The 22618-nt window shown below is 40.4% G+C and overlaps 1 protein-coding gene across 1 annotated transcript in view; it reads right to left on the reverse strand.

Moving 5' to 3' along the window:
• epg5 (ectopic P-granules autophagy protein 5 homolog) overlaps window positions 1-22618 on the reverse strand; it is a 144527-nt gene that overhangs the window by 105284 nt on the left and 16625 nt on the right. The window lies entirely within an intron of this gene.

Consider the following 22618-nt stretch of genomic DNA (forward strand, 5'->3'; position numbering starts at 1 on the left):
GAGAGGCGACTTTTTCCAGGTCGCCTCCCCCGTGGCCTAACATCAAGGATCGGCGCGGCCTTTCCACGGAGACGCGCCCGGGACTTCAGCGGCGGGCGCAGCGTGGACTCTCGGCGTGGAGCGGGTGAGCCCTCGCTGGGGCTCGCCGGAGGGGAGCGCTCCGTTTAGCAAGCCCGCGGCAGCCGGCAGCCTGAAGCCGCGGTCTGCACAGCTCCAGCTGGTGCGGCGTCTACAGCCCGGGTTCCCTCGTGGGGGACCCGGGGGGGGGGGGGGGGAAGAAGAAGCCATCACTGCCGGCCCGCGGCCAACTTCTACCGCGGGCCCGGCGTGAACTTAACATCACCCCTGGAGGGGAGCTTCGACCGCCGGCACTGCAGTCTACGGTGCTTCTGGCTGCGGCGGAGACTTTAAATCTCGACCGCCGGCCTGCGGCCTACACCAACTTAAAGCCGCGGTCTCCGTTGAGGAAGAGCCGATCCTGGACTGACTCTGGACTTGTCCACGGGGGGGAAATGGAGGAGGACTGGCCAAATGTTGTGCCTTCCACCACAGTGATGAATGCTGTGGTGGATGTGTTACATTTTTATTGTGGTTGTGTGTTCTTTATTATTGTACTGCTGCTGACAACCCAAATTCCACTGACCCTGGTTGTGTGGCAATAAATTCTATCTATCTAATTCTATCTATCTATCTATCTATCTGAACAGTACACTTTTTATAATAGGCAAGCATAATACAGGCAGATGTGAATACTGTGGGCAAGAAGAGACAATAGAGCATGTCATTATACATTGTGAGAGGTATGAGGAAGAAAGAAGACAAATGAGTGAACGATTCAGAAAAGAAAAAGTACAATTTGATTTAATAGATATTTTACAAAATAATTCATATAAGTGCTATCAAATCCTAATGCTTTTTCTCAGGGTAACCAATTTGTTTGGAAAGATATAGGTTATTAGTATATAAGTTATAATGTTATTTGATCCACACTCCATACCAGTTGGTGGCGGTAATGCACTAAAAAGTTGTTTGCCAACCGCCAAAAAAAACTACATAGAAGAAGAAGTCTTTCCTCCAGTCTTTCCATCACCTTTGGAAAATTGTATTGTTGTTTATCAACATGAGGACCAAAGTAGTGCCAATGAAAGTCAAAGAAGCCATTATGAGTGAGAAACAAGAATAAAACTGTTAGTGACATCAGCCAAACCATAGGCTTACCAAAATCAACTGTTTGGAACATCATCAAGAAGAAAAAGAGCATTGATGAGCTTACTAATCGCAAAGGGACTGGCAGCCCAAGGAAGACCTCCACAGCTGATGACAGAAGAATTCTCTCTATAATAAAGAAAAATCCCCAAACACCTGTCCGACAGATCAGAAATGCTCTTCAGGAATCAAGTGTGGATTTGTCAATGACCACTGTCCGCAGAAGACTTCATGAACAGAAATACAGAGGTTACACTACAAGATGCAAACCACTGGTTAAACGCAAAAATAGGATGGCCAGGTTACATTTGCCAAGAAGTACTTAAACCACAGTTCTGGAAAAAGGTCTTGTGGACAGATGAGATGAAGATTAACTTGTATCAGAGTGATGGCAAGAGCAAAGTATGGAGGAGAGAAGGAACTGCCCAAGATCCAAAGCATACCACCTCATCTGTGAAACACAGTGGTGGTGGTGGTGGTGTTATGGCCTGGGCATGTCTGGCTGATGAAGGTACTGGCTGACTTATCTTCATTGATGATACAACTGCTGATGATAATGGCATCATGAATTCTGAAGTGTATGGACACATCCTAACTGCTCAAGTTCAAACAAATGCCTTAAAACTCATTGGCTGACAGTTCATTCTACAGCAAGCCAATGAAAATGATCCCAAACAAACTGCTAAAGCAACAAAGCACTCGATCTGAACCCAATTGAGCCTTTTATATGCTGAAGAGAAATCTGAAGGGGATTAGCCCCCAAAACAAGCATAAGCTAAAAATGGTTGCAATACGTGCCTGGCAGAGCATCACCAGAGAAGACACCCAGCAACTGGTGATGTACATGAATCACAGACTTCAAGCAGTCATTGCATGCAAACGACATGCAACAAAATCCTAAACATAACTAATTTCATTTACATGATAATGCAGTGTCCCAAAGATTATGGTGCCCTGAAATGGGGGGGGGGGGGGGGGGGAGACTATGAATAAACACTGCTGTAATTTCTACATGGTGAAACCAAAATGTATAAAGTGGCCTTTGTTAAAATCTGACAAGGTGCACTTTAACCACATGTGATTTTTTTCTATTACAAATCTAAATTTTACTCAACATCAGTAAAACCAAGGAACTGATTATGGACTTTGGTTGGGGAAGGATGAGGGCCCAAAATCTTGTTTACATCAATGGGACGATGGTGGAGAGGGTCAAAAACTTCAAATTCCTCTGCGTGCATGTTTCCAAAGATCTTTCCTGGACCCAGCACACTGGTGCAATTATTAAGAAGGCACATCAGCGACTCTACTTCCTGAGAAGATTACGGAGATTCGGCATGTCGAAGAGGATTCTCCTAAACATCTACTGGTGCACGGTAGAGAGCATTCTGACTGGTTGCATCATGGCCTGTTTCGGCAACTTAAACATCCAGGAGCGGAAAAGACTACAAAACGTTGTGACCACTGCCCAATCCATCACCGCATTGATGTCCCCACCGTCGAAGGGATCTATCGTAGTCGCTGCCTCAAAAAGGCAGCCAAAATCATCAAAGACCCACACCATCCTGGCCACACACCCATTTCATCATTGCCATCAAGAAGAAGGTTCAGGAGCCTGAAAACTGTAACGTCCAGGTTCAGGAACAGCCTCTTCCCGACAGCCATCAGGCTATTAAACACTACAACAACAAATGAGTTCTGAACTGCAAAAAACAATATTATTATTGCTTAAGAAGGAATTGCAGATGCTGGAAAATCAAAGGTAGGCAAAAATTGAAGGTAGACAAAAAAGTCTGAAGATGGGTCTCGACCCGAAACGTCGCCTATTTGCTTCACTCTATATTATAATTGCATTATATTTGTTATTTATTGAACTTTTTTTCCTCTCTTCCCTCGTTATGTACTAGGTTTACATATTCACATATTTTGTTGTGCTGCAGCAAGTAAGAATTTCATCCATCTATCTATCTGTCTATCTGTCTATCTGTCTATCTATCTGTTCTTGACCGGTTTTGGCCATCTGTGCTGCGATTTCCGAGAGAACGCCGCCACCTACGGCCGTCATTTTTGGCCACCTTGCTCAGACCCCCCTCCGCCGCATGTTTGCCGAGGAGTTTTCCCGTTGATTAAAAATGACAGAGATATTAACGTTTTTACAAAATTTCCCATTCTCTCTGCTGCCCCCGCTGGCGGCAGGGAGGAGGGACTATAAAACCAGGAAGTGGTGTGCCACACAGTCTCTTCAAGATGGAGGAAGGCAGAGGGTCACGTTTCTCTGAGCTGTGAATAACACTGAACACATGTCTACTCAAATGTAAGTGCCCTTAGTGGTTCTAAAATGCTTGCAGAATGTGTCTATTGGTTCTAAAGCTTGCAAAAAAATGTCTATTGGTTCTAAAGCTTGCAAAAAAATGTCTATTGGTTCTAAAGCTTTCAAAAAATGTCTATTGGTTCTAAAACTTGCAAAAAGTGTCTCTATTGGTTCTAAAGCTTGCAAAAAAATGTCTATTGGTTCTAAAGCTTGCAAAAAAATGTCTATTGGTTCTAAAGCTTGCAAAAAGTGTCTATTGGTTCTAAAGCTTGCAAAAAATGTCTATTGGTTCTAAAGCTTGCAAAAAAAATGTCTATTGGTTCTAAAGCTTGCAAAAAAAAGTCTATTGGTTCTAAAGCTTGCAAAAAAAAGTCTATTGGTTCTAAAGCTTGAAAAAAATGTCCATTGGTTCAAAAGCTGGCAAAAAAATGTCCATTGGTTCAAAAGCTTGCAAAAAAAATGTCCATTGGTTCTAAAGCTTGCAAAAAAATGTCCATTGGTTCTAAAGCTTGCAAAAAAATGTCCATTGGTTCTAAAGCTTGCAAAAAAATGTCCATTGGTTCTAAAGGGTGTGCCGGCTGTGCCGGCTGCTTCAGGTTGCTCCTTTCTCCCCCCCCTCCCCCCCTACCCGCTTACGATCGGAGGCTGCAGCGGGGCCGGCTCCGCTCCTCCTGCTCTCCTCGACTCCGCTATCGCGGGGTGAATATCCGGAACCTGCGGACACTGCCCCGGGCTCCCCGATCTGCAGACCTAAAGAGTCCATCCCCTTCCCGGGTTGGCCTGGTGAACGCCAGATCGCTGGCAAACAAGACTTTTATTTTGAGGGACTTCTTCTGTTCCCGGGCTCTGGACTTCCTCTGTGTGACAGAGACTTGGATCGGTCCTGGTGAGTGCAGCGCTTTTACTGAACTTTTGCCGGCGGGCTGCTCTTATTTCAACTCGCCACGGATGTCGGGCCGTGGAGGTGGAATTGCAGTCATTTATAAAAGCACTTTTAAATGCAAACAGTGCACTGCATTATCAACGTTCTCCAGCTTTGAGGCAACTTTATTTGAGGTGGGTCGCTCCGACACGGTGCTTTGTGCTGTCATCTACCGACCCCCCAAATACCATAAGGACTTTGTGTCTGACTTTTCTGAGTTTCTGGCTGGGATTATGCCCAACTATGACCGTGTCCTTATGGTTGGGGATTTTAACATACACGTGTGTTGTCCTGATAAGCCGTTGGCGAAGGACTTTTTAAGTCTTATTGATTCTTTTAATTTTGTGCAGTGTGTGTCTGGTCCCACACACGAACATGGACATACATTGGACCTTGTTCTCTCCTATGGCTTGCCTGTATTAAACTTGGAGGTCTGTGATAGTTTGTTTTCTGATCACATGCCTGTACTGTTTGATGTTGGTTTTTCCAGTGCTGCAGTTAGACCTGTATCGTCTGCTCGGCGCTGTCGGTCCTTTAACCCTTCTGCTGCTGGCCAATTCTCTGCTGCATTCGATCAGCTCTGTGCCCCCTCTGCGTCCACTCCCCTTGGTGCGGAGGAGATTAGTTCTTGGTTCCACTCCTCCTGCACAACTATACTGGACTCTGTGGCTCCTTTAAAAACTTTGCAGCCCAGAGCTAAACCCGAGCCCTGGTTTAGTGACGCAACTCGTACAGCTCGACGGGATTGTCGCAGAGCTGAGCGAAAGTGGAAGAAGGACAGGCTGCAGGTGTCATCGCAAATCCTAAAGGACAGCTGGCGAAATTATCAAAATACTGTTAAAGAGGCCAAAAGATATTACCTGTCTAAAATAATAGTGGCTAAGCGTCACGACCCACGCGTATTATTCAAAACTATTGATTCTGTTTTAAATGCCCCACAGCCTGTTTGCTTGGAAGCATCGTCCGAATTGTGCAATGACTTCCTGCACTTCTTTATTAATAAGGTCGTTTCTATAAGGGCTCTCATCTCAGCTCCTGCCTCTGACCCCTCTGTTCCGGCCCCATGCCTGGTGGCATTTGAAAAGTTTGTGCCTCTGACATTGTCGGGTCTAGAGGATGTGGTTAGGCATATTAAGCCGTCGGGTTCCCCCTGTGATGCTGTCCCTCCTCTTCTTTTTAAAGAGGTTTTCCCGAGTATAGGGCAGTCGGTTCTTGCCATTATAAACAGTAGCTTGTGTTCTGGGGTTGTCCCCATAAATTTTAAACATGCTGTAGTGCAACCACTACTTAAAAAACCAGGCCTGGATCAAACTGATCTGTCCAATTTTAGGCCGATCTCCAAGTTGCCTTTTATCTCCAAGATCATGGAGAAGGTAGTTTATGCGCAGCTGAAACTCTTCCTGGATGAGCACAATATTCGGGAGGTTTTCCAGTCTGGATTCAAGGCTATGCATAGCACAGAGTCGGCTCTGCTAAGGGTCTTCAACGACATCCTCCTGGCAAACGACTCAGGTAATTATGTGGTTCTTGTCTTGCTGGACCTATCTGCCGCCTTCGATACAGTGGACCATGGAATTTTAATTTCCAGACTACAGCACCAAGTGGGCATTTGTGGCAGTGCCCTGGGATGGTTCAGGTCCTATCTGGCAGACAGAACCATGCGGGTAAGCCTTGCTGACTTTGAATCCTCCTCGACTCCCTTGGTATATGGGGTTCCACAGGGCTCAATTTTAGGGCCCCTGCTCTTCTCCTTATACTTACTTCCTCTGGGCTCAATTTTAAGAAGGCATGGCATCTCCTTTCACTTTTATGCGGATGATAGCCAGTTATATATGCCACTCAGGAAAGAGGAAGACTATTCTTTAAAATCACTTCTGTCTTGTCTTGAGGACATTAAGTCCTGGATGGCCTTAAACTTTCTGGGACTTAATGAAGAGAAGACAGAGGTGATTTTGTTTGGCCCCAATGGCTGCCGTGAACCTCCCTTTGTTGACTTGGGTCCACTGGCAATGTCTGTAAAGCCAACCGTCTTGAACCTGGGTTTTAGGATGGACGGTGATTTTAAACTAGACAAACAAATAGGCGCGGTGGTTAAGTCCAGCTTCTTTCACCTAAGGAAGCTGGCAAAGGTGAAGCCCATTCTCGAGCGGGAGCATTTTGAAACAGTAATCCATGCCTTTATTACATCTAGGCTGGATTACTGTAACGCACTCTACTCTGGAGTCGCACGAGCTTCATTGGCTCGTCTCCAGCTTGTTCAAAATGCTGCCGCTCGCCTTTTGACTGGAACTCGAAAGAGGGAGCACATTACGCCAATTTTGGCCTCCCTACACTGGCTCCCAGTGCACTTTCGAGTTCATTTCAAAATTCTTTTATTTGTTTTTAAATCATTGAATGGGCTCGCCCCGCCTTACCTCTCTGAGCTGCTCCACCTATATGCTCCTGCCCGGTGCCTCAGGTCAGCTGATCAGCTGCTCCTTGAGGTACCAAGGTCTAAGCGGAAGCTCAGAGGGGATAGAGCCTTTTCTGTTGCTGCTCCGGCACTCTGGAACACCTTGCCGTTGCACATCAGACAGGCCCCCTCACTGTCCATCTTCAAATCCTCCCTAAAAACATATTTTTATTCTTTGGCTTTCGACACTGGCTGAGGCATTGCTCCTGTTTTTAGTGCTTTTAATGTCTTTTAATTTTTAGTGTGTTTTTTATAGTCCTTCGTTGTACGGTTTTTAATGGTTTTTAATTGTTTGTAATAGCTTTTTGTTCATGATTTCTCATGTACAGCACTTTGTGGCAACTGTAGTTGTTTAAAGTGCTTTATAAATAAAGTTATTATTATTATTATTATTATTATTATTATTAAAGCTTGCAAAAAAATGTCCATTTGTTCTAAAGCTTGCAAAAAAATGTCCATTGGTTCTAAAGCTTGCAAAAAAAATGTCCATTGGTTCTAAAGCTTGCAAATAAATGTCCATTGGTTCTAAAGCTTGCAAAAAGTGTCTCTATTGGTTCTAAAGCTTGCAAAAAAAGTGTCTATTGGTTCTAAAATGGTTCATACTAGCGCTCCAGAAAGCCCCTCTCGGCTTGAAGTTGAAAGGCACTACTTACTGCAAATGGTGGCTTGGGTGCATTGGCTTGAAGTTGAAAGACACCACTTACTGCAAATGGTGGCATGAAGTTGAAAGGCACTACTTACTGCAAATGGTGGCTTGGGTGCTTTGGCTTGAAGTTAAAAGGCACTACTGTAAATGCACTTACTTCCTGTTTGCACTGTATATTGATTTTAGATAAAATGCTACCACATACGGCTGTGATTTTTGGCCATCTTACTCAGTCCCCCTCCGCTGAGCAGGTGCAGAGAATTCTTCCCATCAATGAAAAATAAAAGTGTTATAAGTTTTAAAAAAAATGTTGAGAATCTCTCTCCTGTCAATCACTCCATGAAAGCCACACCTTTTCCGGTGGGGGGGGGGGAAGGGGTTATAAAACCCGGAAATGTGGGTGTGGCTCAGTCTCTGCAAGATGGAGGAGGGAGAGGTCACGACTCGCTGTCTTTAGTGGCTTTGCACCCTACTTCAAATGGTATGAAACTGCACTTGAATTTGGTGGTCTTGCACCCTTCTAGAAGTGGTAAGAAACTGCACTTGAATTTGGTGGCCTTATACCATGCTTGAAATAGAATTTCAAGGATTAGCCGTGAGTCAACTACCAGCCCACCAGCCGTGAGTGAGTTGCCAGCACAACAGGCTTGATTGACTGAGACACCAGCCCAAGAATCCATTTGGCGCACAATTTGCATACTAGCCCTCTGGAAACCAGTCCCTTCAGCCCATAACACCCATACTAGCGCTCCAGAAAAGCCCCCCACCCCCCCAACTGGCCACCAATATTAGAATTGGTGGAGAGGTGGAATATTCCGTTGTATGACCAGCCCTCCTGTGTGATGCTGGGACCCAACGGGTCCCACTTAGTCTAGTCTATCTATCTATCTATCTATCTATCTATTATATTACTAAAACTCTGTTCTTGACCGCTTTTCCCGATCTGTGCTGCGATTTCCGAGAGAACGCCGCCACCTACGGCCGTCATTTTTGGCCACCTCCCTCAGAGCCCCCCTCTGCCGCATGTGTGCCGAGGATTTTTCCCCTCGATGAAATATGACCGAGATATTAATGTTTTTACATCATTCCCCATTCTCTCTGCTGCCCCCGCTGGCGGCAGAGGAGGGAGGGACTATAAAACCCGGAAGCGTCCTGCTTCAATCACTTTCTTCCCGACCACGAAGTGAAAGGGTCACGGCTCTCTGAGCTGCAGCTCTGCTCCCAGGTGAGTGCTTTTTCAGCCAATTGATATGTATGTTATTCACCATGCCCTGAAGTTTCTTGGCATTTTGTTGGAAAGAGTTTGTATATTTGTAGCAATGTTACAAAATTTTGAGATTTTAAAAATCAAGTCTGTAATTTATCCCATCAGATAAAGCATAAAAATAAGTTTAATTTGACACCTAATTCACTTTCATATCTCAAGTATTTAAAAAGTTATGGCCATTTTCATACTGGGAAATGAGCATCTTGTTCCCTATTGATTTTCTATGGACATAACAAAAAAGCTGTGATCGTGAACAGTCAAAAGCCCATAACTTTCTTAAAAATTAAGAGAACTGAATGAAATTTTCAGTTATCATAGATTGAAGCATTCTGAAACAAATATAAAATAATCTTACTTGGATGACCTGAAATTAAAGCATATAATTAGTTAGTTACCTAATTGTAGCTAATTTCAGACTTCAATTACTAGATCTAAACATCTATCCATTTCTTAATAAATGATTAACATTTTTAAATAGCCTAAATGTCCAAATAATATTCACAAATAATTCACAATAAAACATGATTTTTAAATCTCATTTACATTAATTTATAGGCCAAATGGAAGGAATTTAGTGTTTAATTGCTGTAAATAAATGCCCATTTAAATCAGCTTTCCAGTGGGTCCCTGTGGAACGCGCTGGTTTAGAACGTTCACATTGCGGTAGATTTGTGCCCCAAATGCCGAGAAAAATACTGCGCGATATAATGGGCCCAAATTGAGCTACTCGCAATATTAAACTTAGTATAAAGGGATCTTTAGAAGCCCTTTTTAATGTAAAAATATACAACCTAACTTCTGCTATTTGCTTTATGAGACCCTGCGGTTGCTGTCGGTCGCGGGTTTAGAGATTGATTTTTAAACTACTATAACTATTATTCAAGGCCTTTAAACCTAATAATAGCTTTTGCGACGGGGTCTTCCAGCGATTTTTCGTTAATAATTAACTAGGCTGAACATTTTCGATTGGAACAGCTTAGAGAAAATCGCGTTTTAAACCCGCCCCCTCTAAACGGCGCCAAAATCGCGCACACCCTCAGCAGCAGATCTTCAACGACGCTTCAGGTAGGCTTTGCAACATACCTAATATTTGTCTATCTATATTGTGTTTGAACTGTGAATTGCAAATAAAAAGCATTTGTATATTTGTCTATCTATATGTGTTTGAACTGTGAATTGAAAATAAAAAGCATTTGTATATTTGTCTATCTATATTGTGTTTGAACTGTGAATTGAAAATAAAAAGCATTTGCATTTGCAAATTTGTCTATCTGCATTGTATTTGAACTGTGAATTGAAAATAAAAACCATTTGTTATTGATATAAAGCGTTTTGCAAATTTGTTTCTCTTGGGTTTTAAAATGGTTGCACCGGTTTTCAGGTAACTAAAGCATGATGTCTATTGTGTTTGAAATGGTGATGTAAATTAAAATGCATTTGTTGCAACGTTTTCAGGCGAGTAATGCGCGAAAGAAGCTTTTTATTTCGATCAGACTGTGTTTAAATTTAAAATTGGCGAACATTTTGTGATTTTGGCGGTTTGAAGATGGCGGCGATGACGTCATTTCCGACGATTGGTAAGATGGCGGCGATGACGTCATTTCCGACGATCGGTAAGCCGACGGCGATGACGTCATTTCCGGCGATCGGTAAGCCGACGGCGATGACATCATTTCCGGTCGGAGGCAAGATGGCGCTGAAGACGGAGTGCACGAGGTGTTGAATAATTCTACAGAACTGGTAAGTGTTTGTTTGTGCATCCACAGCGGCAATTGTGTTTCAGCTACAGACTACACCAGGATTTGAAGATTCGTTAAAATATTCGGCTGCTTTCTCTATGGTAAGTCTGTGTTTGTTGGACGTTATTTAAAAGCAGCATTTTGTTTCAGCAAAAGACTCTACAGCACGATTTGAATATTCGTTTTGCAGTGTATTTTAGTGTTGTGTGTGTGAATGTGTGTGTGTGAATATTTATGTGTGTGTGTGAATATTTATATGTGTGTGTGTGTGTGTGTGAATATGTGTGTGTGTGTGAATAGATGTGTGTGTGTGTGTGTGTGAATATTTATATATGTGTGTGTGTGTGAATGTGTGTGTGTGAATATATGTGTGTGTGAATATGTGTGTGTGAGAATATTTATGTGTGTGTGTGTGTGAATATTTATATGTGTGTGAATATATATATGTGTGTGTGTGTGTGTGTGAATATATGTGTGTGTGAATATGTGTGTGAATATATATATGTGTGTGAATATATATATGTGTGTGTATGTGTGAATATATGTGTGTATGTGTGAATATATATGTGTGTGTGAATATATACGTGTGTGTGTGTGAATATATATGTGTGTGTGTGTGTGTGTGAATATATATGTGTGTGAGAATATATATGTGTGTTTGTGTGAGTGTGTGTGTGTGAATAGGGGGTTGCACGTAAGGTCACAAGGTAATAGGACTTGACGCACGGAGCCGCTCAAACCATCTGAAGACATCCGTCACTTCCAGTATATGTTATTAATGCAAGAAACGTATACTTTCCTATCTGTTAAAAACCTCCAAAATGTTGAATTTGTGCTCTGAAAAAAATTGTGGAAGTTGGGGTAAGTGTGAGAGACATGTACCCAACATTAGAATTCCAAACGTGAAATGAAATGTAGGTAAAGAGAAGCGAGAATTGAAGGGACAACAGCAGCTAAAGTGCTTGGTAAAGATTGGCTGTGCAGATATCGTAATTGAAAATATTGGAATTATCGTGTTTGCTCACTGCGTTTCATCAACAGTAAGGCATTATTCGTGTTTTTTCTTGATTCCTTTGGTATCTAAAAATTCTCAGAAGTGATAAATCTGGCTGTAAATTTTTCTTCACATGCGTTTTCATTTTGTACGTAAAAACCCACTTGAGAACCATGGGCGATTTATTAAAAAAAAAAATACAGCCAGATTTATCACTTCTGAAACTTTTTAGATGCCAAGGAATTAAGAAAAAACACAAATAATGCTTAGTGTTGATGAAATGTAGTGAGCAAACGGCCAATGTTCGCTAAGCACTCTGTTTGTTGTCCCTTCAGCTCTCACTTCCATCTACTGTCATTTCTCCTCACTTTTGGAATTCTGAAGTAGGCTAAATGCTCATCCCGATTTCCATAATTATTTGCAGCGCAAAAATGGACACTTTCAGCGGGTTTTAACGGACCCGCTACGTTCAGATTCAGATTCAGATTCAACTTTAATTGTCGTTGTCAGTGTACAGTACAGAGACAACGAAATGCGGTTAGCATCTCCCTGGAAGATGGAGTTGGAAACAATGGTAAGTGCCTACCTGCAGTACATCGCGTGTAATCCATTTGGTGTAGCGTAGCAACAGTATGGGTCATGGGTCGTGACATGACTGCCGTGAAACCTCCCTCTGTGTGTGTGTGTATGTGAATATATATGTGTGTGTGTGAATATGTGTGTGTGTGTGAATATTTACGTGTGTGTGTGTGTGTGTGAATATGTGTGTGAGTGAATGTGTGTGTGAATATGTGCGTGTGTCTATATGCATGTGTGTACATGTGTGTATCTGAATATGTGTGTGAGTGAATATGTGTGTGTGCGATTATATGTGTGTGTGTGCGTGATTATGTGTGTGTGTGTGTGTGTGTGTGAATATGAGTGTGTGTGCATATGTGTGTGAGTGCATGTGAATATATATGTGTGTGTGAAATAATATAATATTTCGTAGTTCAGAGCTTATTTGTTAAGTTTAATAGTGTGATGGCTGTCAGGAAGAAGCTGTTCCTCAATGTAGATGTTAGTTTTCAGTTTACATAAGTCGGACGTGACTCCAGAAGTCGGGCATCAGTCAGTCCACAAGCTGTGAGAGTCAGTCCAAAGGACATGAGTTAATCCCAAGGCAGTGAGTCCACAGGTCATGAGTAAATCGCTCACTGCCCCCTCTCCTCCACTGACACCTCAAGACGCTGCCCTCCGCCTGGCTATAGGATGCACCCCCTACTGAAGCCGTCCACATCCCCTGCATGAGGACACCCCCCCTTCTCATCAGTTCACAACAACCCCCGCCTGAAGCTGCCCTTGGCTGCACGACATTTACCACCCATACGGCAGTGTCTTGAGGTGGGGGATGAGTCTGTATATATGTGTGTGTGATTAAGTCTGTGTGTGTGTGAGTGAGTGAGTCCGTGTGTATGAGTGTGTGTGTGTATGTGTGTGAGTCTATGTGTGTGTGTGTGTGTGTGTGTGTGTGTGTGTGTGTGTGTCTTTGTGTGAATGTGAGTGTCATTGAGTTTGTGTGTGCGTGAATGAGTCTGTTTGTGAATATGTGTGAGTGTGTGAATATGTGTGAGAACGTGCGTGTGAATATGTGCGTGTGTGTGAATGTGTGTGTGTGTGTGTGAATATGTGTGTGTGTACGTGTGTGTGTCTGAATATGTGTGTGAGTGAATGTGTGTGTGTGTATGAATATATGTGTGTGTGAGTGCGTGTGAATATATGTGTGTGTGTGTGTGTGAAATAATATAGTATTTCGTAGTTCAGAGCTTATTTGTTAAGTTTAATAGCGTGATGGCTGTCAGGAAGAAGCTGTTCCTCAATGTAGATGTTACCGTTTTCAGTTTACAAAAGTCGGACGTGACTCCAGAAGTCAGGCATCAGTCAGTCCACAAGCCGTGAGAGTCAGTCAGTCTAAAGGGCATGAGTCAATCCCAAGGCAGTGAGTGAGTCCACAGGTCATGAGTAAATCGCTCACTGCCCCCTCTCCTCCACTGACATGTCCCACTTCCGCCTGGCATAGGATGCACCCCCTACTGAAGCCGCCCTCATCCCCTGCATGAGCCCCCCCCCCCCCCCCATTTCTCATCAGCTCACGAGAACCCCCACCTGAAGCTGTGCCCCTCCTTTGGCTGCACAATGTTTACCACCCCCACCCCACCCTGACAGCCCCTACCTCAAAAAAATGTTTTGCACAAAGTCTTCAGTGTTCATTAACAACTGAAATTGTCTTTGGGCTACTTTTTCAACATCATGTCAGGAAATGTTAGAGGTCAAGGTGATGTGGCTATTGCTGTAGTATCCTCTAGGATAGCAGCTACATTTCTGCCTGGTGGAAGAACTACATATTCTCGATTCAAGATACCCATCCAAGTGGCCGAGGATACATTGTGCAACATCGAGAAGAACTCTAAGATGGCACATTTCACTAGGCAAGTGAAAGTCATTGTTTGGGATGAATGTCCAATGATTAGGAGAGAATGCTTTGAGGTTGTGGACAGAACTCTTCCAGATGTCTTCAGCAACACCAAGCATTTTGGTGCCCCCCTGCCAGTACAGGCCTCAGTGACTGAGCTGCCAGCCCTCAGTGACTGAGCTGCCAGCCCAAAAATCCATTCCGCCCACAAACTCCATACTAGCCCTCTGGAAACCAGTACCTTTGGCCCAACATACTAGCTCAACAGAAATATGAAGGGAAATGTCAAAGGTTTCCTGAAGGATGGAACATCGCCCAAGAATGTTGTCATGCGTGCTATGTTGAATGATGACTTCTGAGATAAATTCTCAGATTTTCCTTCTTAAAATTTGACCGCTGACTTTTTCTATATTAAAATTGTCTCTTTTTTTTTTTTTTTTTTTTTTTTGTTTTTTTTTTGACTTCCGGTTGGCGCCACGATGTGAGTGGAATCGCGCCATTACAGCTCCGCAAAAAACTGAATTTAAAACGGGGGTAAAAGGGTCAAACAAACGCACTTACCACAGGAGATCGATTGCAAACGGCTCCGGCAGCGTTTAAAAGGTGCGTGACGTCATCAGGCGCGCGATTTTAAGAAGAAATTATGACCCAGCGCTCCCCTCCCCCCACCACTGGAAAAAAATCTACGAGAAGGGAAACAGGCCTGAGCTCGGGAGCTGCTGCTGCTTCTCAAGAAGATGTCTCACAGAGGAAAGCTGAAATGGAGGAACTCAAGACTACCATTCTAGGTGAGATAAAGAAGCAGAGGAAGGAGTATATGGAGGAGATAAAAAGTTTAAAAGCGGATATGCTGCTGTCTCACGAGAAAAATAAAGAAGACTTAATAAAACAAGTTATAATGACGGTAAGAAGTATGATGGATGAGTGGAAGGAAAAGGCTAATGCCGAGTTACAAACTCAAATTGAGGAGGTAAAGGATATAGCTGCTGGGATGGAAAGAAAGCTGGATGGCAAGATAGATCCTACTATAATTTCGCTAGACCAACAAGGAGAAGCAATTAAAGAGCTAACTAAGATTGCTGAACTGAATACTAAGGAGATCGAAAAACTCCGTGCCGAGAACAAACGCCTCTTAGATTTATTACGCAAAACAAACGAGAAATGTATTGATCTGGAGGGACGCCAACGCCGTAAAAATTTGCGTATAGTTGGTCTGAGCGAAGGTCGTGAGGGGAATCAAGATCCTCGAAAATTTGGATCATGAACCCCTGTTGAGCCGTGCACATAGGGCTCTAAGACGGGCTCCTGGGATAGGTTCATCGCCCAGACAAATGATTGTAAAAGTGGCCTTTGATCATGTCTTCGAAGAAATGATGAAGATAATAATAAAAAAGAGAAACCTGAAATACGAGGGAGACAACATCAGTATTTTTAGAGACTACCCAGCAGAAGTGGCCAAGAAAAGATCACTATTTAGAGAAACAAAAGGTATCCTGAGGAATTTACAGAATACTAAGGATCTGAGATATGGCTTGATGTACCCAGCAATACTGAGAGTAACTTATGATGACAAGGAATATCGTTTCGTTAAGCATACTGAAGCATTGGAATTCGCCCGAGGCATACAGCAGAAGCCAGAAGATGAAGAGAGAGAAGACGCGGAGGAAGGACCCGAGGGAGAAGGAGAGAACTGAACTTTTATCATCGAGCTGTGGTTATGAAATACTCACTTAGAAGGAAGTGGAATAATGGACATTTAGTTGTAGTTCTGTATTAATTATTAGAAAATATTTAATTATTCCATGATAATAGTATTACATATTATAGTATTAAATACAATTGATATTAGTAATTAGCAAATAGTAATATGAATAATAGAAATAATTACTAAGTACTAAGTATATAAAGTTAGTACCCCACCCCAATATATATAGCATTTGAGATAGGAGCTGGTATAATTAACATCTTTTTTTTTAATTAAAAAAACGGAAGTCTTTAGATTAATGGCCACGTTAGTGTGGCTTTCACCTTCACATACTACACACTATATAAGTGTAGTTTCTTTTTTTTCTGAGCACCCTATTAACACCCTTTACTTTTTTTTTATTATTGATATTTCTTATTGTTTTTGTTTTTTATTGATCTTATATTATATATTATTTGAATGTAGATGTGAAGGATATTGTGTATTTAGTTTAAGAAGACATAGATGCGGATTAAGGTGGATAGAAATTCTCATTTGATTGATGTCCGGGTGCAACGGGGAGCTGGGGGAGTCAAGAAAGCTACTCCAAAAAAAGCCGCCCTAATAGTAAAATGCATGATATAAAGGTGAAGACTGGGGGTGATGGAGTAACCTTCTGTAGTTGGAATGTAAAAGGAATTAATGAACCAATTAAAAGGGGAAAGGTGTTAGCTCAGTTGAACAGATTGAAGACAGATGTCATTTTCCTTCAAGAGACTCATCTTAAAAAAGATGCTCAACATAGATTAACAGCTAAATGGATTTCTAAGGTGTATCATTCTACATTTATACATAAATCTAGAGGAGTTGCAATAATTATTCGCAAAGGTATACCTTTCATACAAAGTTCTATTATAGAGGATAAAGAAGGCAGATATGTAATAATTACAGGGGAATTATATTCAAAAAAGGTAATTTTAATGAACATATATGCCCCTAATTTTGATAATCCACTATTTTTTAAGAAAATATTTAATAATATTCCTTTATCCACTCAACACAATTTAATAATTGGAGGTGATTTAAATTGTACTTTAGATAACTACCTAGATAGATCATCTGCAAAAAGGAAAGCTGCCTCGAAATCAAGTAAATTCATAAATGCTTTTATCAATACATCTAATATTAAAGACATCTGGAGGTTAGATAATCCATCCGGACGAGAATATTCTTTTTTCTCGCCCGTACATGGAACCTATTCGAGGATAGATTATTTTTTAATAGATTCTAAATTACTTCCTTTTACGTATGACGCAAAATATCATAATATTATCATCTCGGATCATGCGCCATTAACATTTAAGATAAAATTAAAAGATATATCTAATAAAACTACTACCTGGAGATTTAACCCTCAGATATTAAAGGACAATGACTGTTGTAAATATGTGATGGATCAGATTAAATTATTTTTTGAAACTAATGATAATCCTGAAACTTCCCCATCACTATTTTGGGACACATTTAAGGCATTCATGCGTGGCGCAATAATATCCGCACAAGCACATCTCAATAAAGAAAATCGAAAAATAGAACAAAATTTAGAAAATGAGATAAAACGTCTAGATAATGAAAATATAAAACAGCCTTCCAAAGAGTTAAGTAATAAAATTGCATCAGTAAAATATAGATTAAATAAAATATATTCTAATCAAGTTATTAAACTTTTTCAACAAACTAAACAAGTGTATTTTGAATTTGGAGATAAACCACAAAAATTACTAGCACGACAGCTTAGAAAATTAGAAGATGAGAAGATGATACACGGAATTAGATCTGAGTATGGAAATATATTGACTACTCCAAAAGATATTAATGATAGATTTTTACAATATTATAAAAATCTTTATTTGTCAAAACTAACAGGACAAACAGATAGTATGGAAATATTTTTACAAGAATGTCAAATCAATAGCTTAGATCAGGAAGGTAGAGAACTGTTAAATGCTGAAATAACAGTAAAAGACATTATAGAATCAATTAGTTCGCTAAAGAACGGAAAAGCAGCGGGCCCGGATGGCCTGAGTGCAGAATTTTATAAAAAATTTCAAGATCTGATTTCTCCAAGATTACAAATAATGTATAGATATGCATATGACCAAGGAAAATTACCAGAATCTCTAAATGAATCCACAATTACACTCATCCCTAAAGTAGATAAGGATTTGGAAGATCCTGGATCATATAGAGCGATTGCCCTTTTAAATACAGACCAAAAAATATTAACTAAGGTCTTATCTAGGAGATTACGTTTAGTGATCTCTAAATTAATACATTATGATCAAACAGGTTTTATCCCAAAACGTTATTCATCCCATAATCTCAGACGCTTGTTTAATATTATATATTCAAAAAGAATACGAGATACGGAACTAGCGGTTATATCATTAGATGCAGAAAAAGCGTTTGATCAGGTGGAATGGATGTATTTATTTAATATAATGGAAAAGTTTCAATTGGGGGATAGATTTTGTAAATGGGTAAGAATTTTATATTCGAATCCTATTGCAAGAATTTTGACTAACCAAATTTTATCAGCCAAATTCAAACTCTCTAGGGGATGCAGACAGGGATGTCCGTTATCACCCTTATTGTTCGCATTGGTGATAGAACCATTGGCGGAAAAAATTAGATCTGAACCTGAAATATATGGCTATAATACTGATACAACAATTAATAAAATTTCTTTATATGCAGATGATGTTTTGATTTATATTACAAAACCGGAAATTAGTATTCCCAACCTGCTAAACATTATAACTAAGTTTGGTGCATTTTCTGGGTATAGGATTAATTGGGATAAAAGCGAGATTATGCCAATAACAGGAATAAATCTAAATACATTACAACAATACCCATTAAAAGTAGTTACAGACAAACTTAAATATTTAGGGATTAACGTAACTAAAACTCATAACTCATTAATAAAATCCAACTATCCTCAACTATTAGATAAACTTAGAAAAAATATTTTATATTGGAAAACACTTCCTATATCCATGATTGGTAGAATAAGTGCCATAAAGATGGTATTTCTACCACAGTTGTTATATTTGTTTCAGGCTATTCCTTTTCTTCTTCCGAAAACATTTTAAAAAAAAATTGATAATATTGTTAATAGTTTTATTTGGGATTATAAAAATCACAGAATAAATAAAAAACATCTATGCAAAGCTAAGATAAATGGAGGATTAGCACTTCCAAACTTTTTATATTATTTTTGGGCTGTTCAGATTAAGAATATGAATTTCTGGTGGGTAAATATGGATCATGAACCGACATGGTTAAATATAGAAAAGGAAGACTGTCTACCTTTCAATGTAGGTTCGATAATTTTTGCACCAACGGAAGTACAAAAAAAAAATTATAAAGACAACCTAATAATATATAATAATAGACGTATTTGGAAACAAATAGTTAAGACTCTACATTTGGATAATCTCTCATTTAGATTACCAATTATGAATAACCCATCGTTTAAACCTGCTATATTAGATGGGGGGTTTAAACAATGGGATGATTTAGGAATTACAAGGATAGAACACCTTTATAGAAAAGGAAAATTTCTTTTATTCCAGGAGTTACAAGATATTTATGGATTGTCTCCACAACATTTGTTTAGGTATTTACAAATTAGAGATTATATTAAATCCAATACACAAGATTATAAAAATAAAGAAGCAGGATTGTTAGACGAACTGTTTAATTTATATCCAAATACAGAAAAATTAATAGCCTATATATATAACATCATTTTGGATAAGGAGAATCCAATAACGGAAATATATCGTCAAGCATGGGAAAATGAAATGGGATTGGCTGTAACAAAAGAAAACTGGGAAGAAAGTCTACAACGAATACACCGGTGTTCATTAAACGCCAGACATATATTGATACAATTTAAAGTATTATATAGGTTACATTATTCGAAAACTAAATTAAATAGTATTTTTCCGAATCTCTCCGCTATTTGTGATAAGTGCAAGAAAGCAGAGGCAAATTTAATACATAGTTTCGTTACATGTCCTAAATTGAATTATTACTGGACAGAAATTTTTAAAGTTATTTCTGAAGTCATCAAAGTTAAATTGGACCCTAACCCAAAGCTAATAATATTTGGAATTCCGGATTTACATCTATCACTTACAGTAAATCAAAGAAATGTCTTTGATTACTGTTTGATAATTGGGAAAAAAATCATATTGAAATTTTGGAAGGGAACATTATCCCCCACAACTAAAATGTGGGCAACAGAGATGATGGAGACGTTACATCTGGAAAGAATTAGATTTGTCCTATTGGACAAGTATAATTCTTTTGAACAGATATGGTCTCCATATATACAGTATTTAGAGAAGTAGCTGTTCTTGGCAACACAGCTCGGCGTGCACCCTGTGGGATTTGGTGAGAATAATTATTGGAATTAACATATATGTCTTTATTGATACTATCACTTGTAGTAGTGTTATTAACAATACATATTGTGGTTTTTCATTTTTTTTTTTTTTTTTTTTTTTTTTTTTCGTTTCTCTTTTCTTTCTTATATATAATCAAATTATTATTTAATCACTCTCTTAATGATTTATAACTGTTCTATTCTTTTTCTATCATTATTTCTAAAAAAAATAGATAAGTATTACTAGTGTTTTACTTAATGCAAATTGAATTAATTTGATATAAAGTTGTTTGAAGCATTGTAATTGATTACCTTTAATAAAAAAATATATATCAAAATTGTCTCTTTTTATCAACAGGAAATAGTCATCAAGAGGCAGCGAGCAGCAGAAAACAACAAGACGCAACAAGACACAACAAGTAAAAACTTAATAAATCTCCTATTTTAATGCTGTGTGTTCTTCATTACAATAGAACCCAATAGGCAGGAACGGCTGCTCTGTGGGAGAGCCACTAAGAGTGCATGGGGAGGAGGTGGTTTGGAGATGCACTGAATGTGTGGGTGGGAGGGGAATGGCAAGGAGCAGAGTGGGGGGGGGGGTGAAGGTAGGTGGGGTGACTGAGTGAACTGCCAGCGTACCAGGCGTGAGTGACTGCACTGCACTGCCAGCCCACGAGCCGTGAGTTAGTGAACTGCCAGCCCACCAGCTGTAAGTGACTGAACTGCCAGCCCAATAATCCATTCAGTCCACCCTCTTCCCCCTTCTCTCTTACAGTCTCACCTGTTTTGGGCAGAATTTCTGTCAGTGTCTCAGCCGCCAGCCTGCCAGGTCCGAGTGATTGTACTGCCAGCCCTCAGTGACTGAGCTTCCAACCCAAAAATCCATTCGGCCCACAAACTCCATAGTAGCCCTCTGGAAACCAGTACCTTCAGCCCACAACACTCATACTAGCTCAACAGATAGTACCCCCCCCTGGCTGTCCAGTAGCAATATTGGGATTGGTGGAGAGGTGGAATATTGTGTTGGGTGTCCAGCCCTCCCGTGTGAGGCCGGGACCCAACGGGTCCCACTTAGTCTAGTCTATATTACTAAAAGTCTGTTCTTGACCGGTTTTGGCCATCTGTGCTGCGATTTCCGAGAGAACGCCACCACCTACGGCCGTCATTTTTGGCCACCTTGCACAGAGCTCCCCTTCGCCGCATGTGTGCCGAGGATTTTTCCCGTCGATGAAAAATGACAGAGATATTAATGTTTTTACAAAATTCCCCATTCTCTCTGCTGCCCCCGCTGGTGGCAAGGGGGAGGGACTATAAAACCAGGAAGTGGTGTGCCACACAGTCTCTTCAAGATGGAGGAAGGCAGAGGGTCACGTTTCTCTGAGCTGTGAATAACACAACACATGTCTACTCAAATGTAAGTGCCCTTAGTGGTTCTGAAATGTTTGCAGAATGTGTCTATTGGTTCTAAAGCTTGCCAAAAAAAGTGTCTATTGGTTCTAAAGCTTGCCAAAAAAAGTGTCTATTGGTTCTAAAGCTTGCAAAAAAAAATGTCTATTGGTTCTAAAGCTTGCAAAAATATGTCTATTGGTTCTAAAGCTTGCAAAAATATGTCTATTGGTTCTAAAGCTTGCAAAAAAAAGTCTATTGGTTCTAAAGCTTGCAAAAAATGTCTATTGGTTCTAAAGCTTGCAAAAAGTGTCTCTATTGGTTCTAAAGCTTGCAAAAAGTGTCTCTATTGGTTCTAAAGCTTGCAAAAAAATGTCTATTGGTTCTAAAGCTTGCAAAAAAATGTCTATTGGTTCTAAAGCTTGCAAAAAATGTCTATTGGTTCTAAAGCTTGCAAAAAGTGTCTATTGGTTCTAAAGCTTGCAAAAAAATGTCTATTGGTTCTAAAGCTTGCAAAAAAATGTCTATTGGTTCTAAAGCTTGCAAAAAAATGTCTATTGGTTCTAAAGCTTGCAAAAATATGTCTATTGGTTCTAAAGCTTGCAAAAATATGTCTATTGGTTCTAAAGCTTGCAAAAAAATGTCTATTGGTTCTAAAGCTTGCAAAAAAAATGCCCCCCCCCCCCCCCCACTGGTCAGCAATATTGGAAGTGGTGCAGAGGTGGAATATTGCGTTGGGGGGCCAGCCCTCCCGTGTGAAGCTGGGACCCAACGGGTCCCACTTAGTCTAGTATGACAATAAAACACTCTTGACTCTTGAAATTGTGGAGTACAGAGGCAAATAAATAAATGATGGGTCTTTATGGAAGGCATTGTATAATCAACTGAATTATTTAATTTAATCTTTTGACGCATTACAAACACAGAAAAACACAGCACACAACTGGCCCTTTGCCCCACGATATCTGTGCCAATCATGCTGCCAATTTAAATTGCGCATCAGCCTGCATGTGGTTTATATCCCTCAATTCATAGAAACATAGAAAATAGGTGCAGGAGTAGGCCATTCGGCCCTTCGAGCCTGCACCGCCATTCAATATGATCAT

The sequence above is a fragment of the Amblyraja radiata genome, chromosome 1 (genome assembly GCF_010909765.2).
Source record: "Amblyraja radiata isolate CabotCenter1 chromosome 1, sAmbRad1.1.pri, whole genome shotgun sequence".
NCBI classification, from domain to species: Eukaryota; Metazoa; Chordata; class Chondrichthyes; order Rajiformes; family Rajidae; genus Amblyraja; species Amblyraja radiata.